The following is an 8,817-nucleotide window of genomic DNA, read 5'->3' as shown; positions in this document are numbered from 1 at the left end:
TGAGCCGCGCGGCCCCCCAGCTCCTCCTTTTATAGAGGGGGCTGCTGGCCCCGCCCCTCGCGCCACGGAGCCCCGCCCCCTCCAGTCACACTCCCGCTCCCCGCAGCCCTTCTCGGGCGGGTGATGTAATGTCGGGGCGGGGCCTAGCAGTGCGCTGGGGCGGGGGCGCTGCTGCATTGTCTCCCGCGCAGGGGGAGCAGGCGGGAGCCGTGGCGGGGGGCAGGGTGGGGAGCTGCAGCCTCAGCAGCAGGGAGGGGGCTTGTCACAGCCTGAGGGCAGCGAGCGTCTCCTGCTGCCCCAGCCCCGCCGGGCCCCTGTGCAGAGCAAGACTCGCGCTGTACGAGCAGGGTGGGGAGCAGCGCCCTGCTCTCCCCCAGCCCTGGCTAAGTGCAGCGAGCGAGACAGCCCCAGCCTCTGCACCCTCCATGGTGAGGCCTGGGCATAACAGTCAAGAAGGATCCAGCTATATTCAAAAATTAGAACTGAAGGAGGAAAGATTTCCTTTCTGTAACAAGCTGTGCCAGCTAAGTGACATGCCTTATATGAACTGAGTGCCTGTGTGTGTGTGGAGACAAGGTGGGAGGGATGTAACATCCTTTACTGCACCAACTTCTGTTGGTGAAAGAGACAAGCTTTCTAGCGCCACAGGGCTCTTAAGTATAATATGTTAAAGGTAGAGGGGAGTGTGACACTGCAGCTAGGGTGACCAGATGAGATGAAGAAAATATCGAGACACATGGGGGGGGTCCGCCAGTGGTGCAAAAAAAAAAAAAACCAAATGCTGCCAGCGGAGCGAAATATCGGGACAAATTGCATCCCGACCAAAGATTGATCGGGACGTGGGACAACCACCCAAATATTGGGACGTCTGGTCTCCCTAACTGCAACCCATATTCATGGTGGTGATATGATTATGATATGATTATTTTATGCAAAATAAGTCATATGAGATGTCATTTGAAAGGTTAGGATTTACTGAATATGATTATCCTATTTGTATGCATGTATCATTTTTGTTTCTGAAGTTAGGAATATTGACTATATATCTGTATTACAAATGTGTTTACACCTTTTACACCTACTAGGCAAAAGAATCTCAGTCTAGATCAGGGGTGGGCAAACTTTTTGGCCTCCGGTCCGCATCTGGATATGGAAATTGTGTGGCGGGCCATGAATGCCCGGTGGGGGAGGAGGACTCTATGGGGTGTGGCACGGGGGGGCGGCTCTACAGGGGCGGTACCAGGAACTCCTTGGGGCCTTGCCGGCATGGACACCAAGGCAGCCATACCAGGCACTGCCATAGGTGGAGGCATCCTAGCTGGGACGAGTGCGGCCCGTGGGCGATTTCCAGGCTCTCGAGGTTGGGGCCGTAGGAGACTGGGAGTGGATTGGGTGCGCTGCCGCCTGGGGGAGGCTGCCGTGAAGGGGCAGGGTTCCGATCCAAGAAACAGTGTGGTGAAGTCGTGCCTGCGCAGTGTGGCTCTGCGTGCTAAAAGATGGTGCTCATCAAGAAAATTGTGAGTCAGGGCCTGGGGAGCACCGGGTGGGAGGAGTAGGGCAAGCCCCCAACCCCACTCCCCGGCGGGAATGCTGGGCAGGCAGAGTGGCGCAAGCCCCCGACCTCCGTCCCCGGCAGGTCCCCATACATCTGATGGGCCAGAAGCGGACCGCAGGCCGTAGTTTGCCCACCCCTGGTCTAGATGGCTGGCTGGGAAGGGCCCATTCAGGTTGAGGGGCCATTAGAGAAAACAATAGGCCTCAGAAGCAACATATCTCCCAACCGGAGCCTTCCTGAGTATGCTGCCGGCAGCCTTCAACACATGGCTGCTGTGACACTACAGGGACATGTGACCAGGTCACCTGGTACTGGTCTCCATCTTGGGATATCAGGTTTTTTCCACTGACTGGCATGGGAACTAAGCTTTTAAACAAAGGGCTCCTGCCCTATGCAAAAGCTATGTAAGGCAGGGGACTGACATCAATGTGCTTCTTCACTGACTCCACATCCAAAGAGACTCCTAGAAACACCTGAGAAACAAAGACTGAACTGGGGGAAGTGCTGGATCCAGGCTAAAGGGATTTTTAGTCTGTGAATGGAACATCTGCGGCTTCTAAACTGGAAGCAAGTGCAGCTTGTCCCTTAAGAATCTGCAGCCTGCTTGTATCATCACTTAGGGTGAGGATTTGCTATTCATATCCTATCTATGTAGTAAATTAAGCTTACTTTGCATGTTTTGTTTATTTGCTAGGTAATCTGCTTTGATCTGATTGCTATCACTTAAAATCTGTCTTTTGTAGTTAATAAACTTGTTTTTGCTTTTGTCTAAAACCAGTGTGTGGGAGTCATAACTCGGGACAGAAAGCTGTTGTATATTTCTCTCCACATTGAGAGAGGGGGTGGATTTCATGAGCTGATGCTGTACAGTTCCCTGTGCAGTGCAAGACAGTATAACTTTAGGTTTACACTCTGGTAGGGGGGAAGGGGATGCCTGAGTAGCTGGGAATTTCCTTAGCTGGATCCCTCCCATGCAGAGCTGATCACCGCGTCCGCATGTAACTACAGCAGGGTGTGTCCCTACCTGTATGTGTGCTGGTGAAAGTGTAAGCTGGTCCCAGCAGTACAGTGTAAAGGGAGCCCAGGCTAGTGGGTCGGGGTCTCAGTGGTACTGCAGTTCCAGGTGGCAGCCCGCGGGGAATACATCACAGGGATTATTAGGTAAATAAGAGTAATGCCCTTTGTTTCTTCTTTTGTATCACGACTAAACACTGCAGGATAGTGGGGGAGGGGGACTGGGACTGGAAAGTCTTTATATCACCACATTCCTCTATTCACTACAATCTCCTAATTCAGAGGCAGGATAATGCCTTTGAATAACCCAATTGTTTGTCCTAAATTTTATTTTCAACTTTTCTTTTTCTTGTGCTTTTTATTAAGGAAGAGACTCTAAAAGCAGGTTGTGTGTGTGTGTGTGTGCGCACGGATTGGGGGGGGGGTGTTGTTGTGTATTTTTGGACCAGAAAAATCAACCAGAATATTGATACCATTTGATCCCTTGGGAAACATTTAAGGAACAGAAAATCTCCAACTTGCTGCATACTACTAAATTCAGTCTAAAAATATTGAACTTATTTCTTATCTGTACCCATGTAATGATCAGGGCCGGCTCCAGGCCCCAGCACGCCAAGCACGTGCTTGGGGCGGCATGCCGCAGGGGGCGCTCTGCCGGTCGCCGGGAGGGCGGCGTCCCGCGGCTCCGGTGGACCTCCCGCAGGCATGCCTGTGGAGGGTCCGCTGGTCCCGCGGCTTCGGTGGAGCCTGCGGAAGGTCCACTGGAGCCGCGGGACCGGTGACCGGCAGAGCGCCCCCTGCGGCATGCCGCCGTGCTTGGGGTGGCCAAATGTCTAGAGCCGCCCCTGGTAATGATACAGCACTTTTCATACAAAAATTGACATGTTTTTATCCCCATTTTATAGATGGGGAAATTCTAATCATGCAATGAACTTGCCCAATACCACACAAAGAGCAAGTACTAGACTCAGAACTAGAACCCAGGTCTCCTGACTCCCCATCCGGTACTCTAACCAGCAGTTCCCACACCCTCAAAGATATTTAGGTGCCTGTTTTCATTTGAAATCACTGAAATCACGTAAATAACCTTTGAGGCTCTGGATTTAGACCTCTCTTGATCCTAATTAATTGAAGATATGTTGCAGCTAGGCCTTCTGTACTGGAATAGGTTTCTCACAATTTAAACTCACAGATCCATTGTCATCTGGAATTCTGCAGTCAGGCTCCCATTTCCCATTTCACATCCAATATATAATCTGTACACAGCATTGGGAACCACTGAACTTGGGTAATATACTTACTTTAGTACTTGCTGCAACTGATCACAATTTTTTATATATGCATAAATTTTAAAAGGAAAATTCAGGCATTTTGTGAACTCACAAGAAAGCTATCACATCTCCCAGAGTGGATGGCAGAGGCCAGTAGGTTGAAAACATCAGTCTTAGGAACTCAAGTGCACACTGCTTTCCTGAATAAATTACTTAATCTGTTATTGTTTATGCAAAATATAATCTTTCCAATTGTTAAATTGTGCTTTTTAGTGATTTATTGTTTCCTGCCTTAGCAAATTAATGATAATACTAAAGGCTTACATTGCTTTGAAAATAAAAAAAGCTATTACAAGAACAGGTGATTTGTTTAACATAGAAATAATATAAATAGTTCAAGTTGCACTTAAAAAACAAACAATGTTGTTGATATGGAGTTGTGTAGAAATGACCTCATTTTGCATGGCCAGGTGATTGGGGAGGGATCAAGTGACCTAGATGTGGAGAAAGCCTTACATCTTCTTTTAGAGCAGTGCTCAAATTGGGGGGGGGGAGAGGGGGAAGGTGTTAGAAGGGAATATGTCATACTGCCACTGCTACTGTTGAAAACTGCTGCATAGCAGTAGAGCATGTATTGCCCTTTTTTTTTTCAGTTGTTCCACCCACATCTGTTTCCAGTTCTTACATGATTAATGTTGGTTGATGCTTAGGTGAAAAGACCAGTTTTTCCTATTTCAACCACAAGTAGGATGAATCTGTTTCTTGTTAATGGCAGCATCAATAGCTGCCAAATCCTGCAAACATGCGGCCCTTGAATCATGGATACTGACCACACATAGGAAAAGTAGAAATGCTAGCATGAGATTTGCTACCTGTGCTGTGGGATATAGAAGTGTAGAGCTGATCTGTGCTCAGAGGTGTCCCTGTGATGATGATACTTTAGCCCCCTGGGATATCAGGATTTCTCTCTTTGTATGTTAGCACTAGTTGGGGCACAACACAGATTCTATCCACAGTTAGCCCCCACCCAGCCAAGCATGTGCTCCCGTTCTAACCATATCACAGATCCTCCCCTACCTATCCCCTCACTCCTTGTGGAACTAAACCCACCAGGAGACATGGCTCAAGATTTGAGGGCAATTTAAAGACTTGATAGGGAGCCTCAGATTTGTTTCAACCACCCCAGAGATACTGACCCAATATTTCCTCCAACTGCTCTATTCATCATGTAAGAAACATGAAATGATTTTCAGTTTAATAAGTCTAAAATGAATGGTGCAGAAACCGTCCAGACCACTTATAAAATTGATGACAGATTCACAGTGCTGAAAGTAGGGCTTGGGGGAAAGGAAATGGGAATCTGGGGCTAGATGTGCTTGTAACTGTATCATCAGATTGATGGCCTGTTGGTCACAGTATCACTATATCAAGAGTAATGATCAAGTTACAAATGTAATAATTACAGAGCTGTCAGATGGGGCCCGTGAAGCAAAGGACTCAATCATTAACAATAATGTGTTCTGTTTGTTTAAAACAATAATATAAAATGTGTTGTAAAGTAGCTGACTTCACCTCAAATCTTATTTTGGTGTTTACACCTAAAGGAGGGAGCATTGCCTGCTGGTTGGAGAATAAAACTGTGAGTCGAGACTTCTGAGTTTTGTCCTTGTCTCTGACACTGGCTTGCTCTGACCTTGAGTATATCACTTAGGCACACATTTTCAAAAGTGGCTACTAATTTTGAGTCTCTCAATTTGCTCTAGTGGAGCTTCCTCCTTGCAAGTTGAGAATCTTCTAGGAGGATCCTGGGCAGATCCTCAGCTGGTGTAAATTATCATGGATCTGCCCCGCCATCTTTGCCATACTATTATTATTACAACATTTGCAGTAGCAAAACATAGGTTATTATCAAGGGATTGCTCAGAGATCTTTGCATCAGCTTGAGAACAGACTTTTTGAATGCTGTTTTTGAATGCTGAAGCCTTTATACATTCAAGTTTGTATTATTAATTTTTCCTGATAATGTTCAATATATTTCTATGGTACTTAAAATACTGTGGTACTTAACAATATTTGCTTAACCTCTGCAATAGCTAATTTAATACCTGTGAATTCAGCATATTCTAATTGTGTGGTTACACCTACAGCTAGAATGTTTGCTTTATGTTGCCAAGATGATGATCTTGGTCCTGTGAGGACTGGATGTTTATAAAAAAATCTCTTTAAGGAGATATGATGCTGCAATGGTTAGAGCACGGAACTGTGAGTCAAGAAATCTTCATTATATTTCCAAATTTGCTAGACACAGGCTTTTGTAATCTTGAGCAGTCTTCTTATTGTAACATTTTTTCACTTTTTCCTTCATATATATAAACTGAGGATAGTAGCCAGGCATTTTAAAAACTTATTTAGATGCCTGAAAATGTGGCCTGATTTTCAAACGTGCTTAGCCCCCAACAGCATCCATAGTGGAACACTTTTTTAAAATCATTTAGATATCTAAATATGGCTATAGGATCCTAATTGTAAGCACCCGTTTTTTTAAATCTTGGCCATAGACCGTGTTTAGAAAGAAAAATATAATAAGGAATTACCACAGCTAACATAACATCATGAATGTTCAGGATTCTTGGATATTACAAAAAAAAAAATCAGACCCAGATCCACAAAAACCTTGAAATCACTGGAAGTTAGGAGCCTAAATACCTTTGTGGATCAGTGCCAAAGCATCCAGTGTATACATTTTGTGGGTGTGCACACACATACATGTCTATCAATTGACGCTCTGCCCACAATGCTGATGTTCAGTCTGGGAACACATTCAATTGAATTCCTTCTTCAGCAGTTTCCTAGGCAACCAACACAACCTCAGAAACAGTCTGCACAAGGAAGAAGCAAACCAAAACCCTTGTAACATTTTCATTTTTGTCAGTAATTCCCCATAGTTTGAAAAGATTGCAGATATATGAGTATGGAAATTGCTGCAGCATAAACAAGGACCAAATATCTGGCCATGGTTTTAATCTCACTGGGGTACACCTAGAAGACAGACTACATAACTCACTTGAGACTTTTCCTATTGGAATCCTCATGATTAGGGCCATACCAAGTTCATGTCCATTTTGGTCAATTTCATGGTCATAGGATTTTAAAAATAGTACATTTCATTATTTCAGATATTTAAATCTGAAATTTCCCAGTGTTGTAATTTTAGGGGTCCTGACCCATAAAGGAGTTGGGGGGGGCCAGGGCCGGCTCCAGACCCCAGCGCGCCAAGCGTGTGCTTGGGGCGGCATGCTGCAGGGGGCGCTCTGCCTGTCGCCGGGAGGGCGGCAGGCGGCTCCGGTGGACCTCCCGCAGGCGTGCCTGGGGATGCTCCACTGGAGCCACGGGACCAGTGGACCCTCTGCAGGCACGTCTGCAGGAGGTCCACCGGAGCCGCGGGACCGGCGACTGGCAGAGCGCCCCCCGCGGCATGCCGCCATGCTTGGGGCGGCAAAATTCCTAGAGCCGCCCTTGGGGGGGGCATTGCAAGGTAATTATAGGGAGCCCAGCTCTGAAGGCAGAGCTGCCACCAGCAGCAGCACAGAAGTAAGGATGGCATGGTATGGTATTGCCACCCTTACTTCTGTGCTGCTGCCTGCAGAGCCGGGTCCTCAGTCAGCAGCCGCCACTGTTCAGCCACCCAGCTCTGAAGGCAGCAGCACAGAAGTAAAGGTGGCATGGTATTGTATTACCACCCTTACTTCTCTGTGCTGGTGGTAGGGCGCTGCTTTCAGAGCTGGGTGCCCCGCTAACAGCTGCCACTCTCCAGACACCCAGATCTGAAGGCAATACTGGACCCCCCCCCACCCTCTAAATTAACCTTGTGACTCTCCTGCAACTCCCTTTTGGTTGGGACTCCTAATTTGAGAAATGTTGTTATCCCCCTGTGAAATCTGTATGGTATAGGGTAAGAACAAACAAAAGACCAGCTTTCATGGTCCGTGACGTGTTTTTCATGGCCAGGAATTTGATAGGGCCCCACTCATGATCAATCTATTTTTATTCACTTTGTCTTTCACCCTTTACCCCATGGCTACCATTCTTCCAGCTGATGAAGGTTGCCTCAGATCACCTTTTGGACCTGCTGCAATTGAAGTACTGTATGCTCTGTTGAGAAACACAAGACTGTTCCTCTCAGCAGGGAGCTGGGAAACTTGTGAAGGTGCTTTTACGTCATGTAATAAAAGTTCATAAGAAGAATCAATATCCCTACCTCCTAATTACCTATCTAGGCACACAGTGGGCTGTAATCAGACACTACAGTGATGAGCAATGTATAGATCGATTAAATAAACTTCTTTGTTCATAACACCTTTGTGCTGAGACAGAGTTCAGGATCTATTAAACCTGTGTACTACCTGTATTTCTATGAGTTAGAAACCTGGACCATCTTACAGGCAGACTTGGAGCAGCTAGAGGCATTCCATGTGCATAGTCAGTGCCAAATCCTGAGTACAAAATGGTTTCACTCTGTGCAAAATGTCATAATCTCACAGCGATCTGGCCTTCCTCCAGGCACTCATTATGTAAAAGCTGTGTTGCATGCTCTTTGGCCATGTCACCAGGATAGACAAAAACACCTCAGCACACCGTGCTCTTTCCATTGACGCACAAAGGGGTGCATGCCTTTACCCTGCCCTGAGGCTGCCCCATGGATTTGTGGATTAACAGGATTGAGCCAGATCTGGTAATTCAGCTACACAATGCCTGCTGTGATGCCATCACTTGTGGTCACTCTGGCTAGGGCACCAGTCTTTCATACACTTTGTGTGTTTGATGCTGATTTGTTCATAAGTAAAAAGGCGTGTGCACGTGTGTGCATGCGCGCACACACACACCATGCAGCACAACAATTTGTGGGGCATGGGGTGATGTTATTTCTACAAAGATCCACTTTCCTTCAATGGGAACAGCTGTCTTTCAATAAAACTC

General features: G+C 46.7%; 1 protein-coding gene across 1 annotated transcript in view; it reads right to left on the bottom strand.

Annotated features, from left to right (window-relative positions):
- LOC123363490 (tubulin beta-2 chain) overlaps positions 1-8,817 on the bottom strand; it is a 28,499-nt gene that overhangs the window by 3,236 nt on the left and 16,446 nt on the right. The window lies entirely within an intron of this gene.

This window comes from Mauremys mutica, chromosome 2, assembly GCF_020497125.1.
Source record: "Mauremys mutica isolate MM-2020 ecotype Southern chromosome 2, ASM2049712v1, whole genome shotgun sequence".
Taxonomy (NCBI): domain Eukaryota; kingdom Metazoa; phylum Chordata; order Testudines; family Geoemydidae; genus Mauremys; species Mauremys mutica.
Note: the sequence above shows the minus strand (reverse complement) of the source record. Positions and strands in the feature narration are given on the sequence as shown.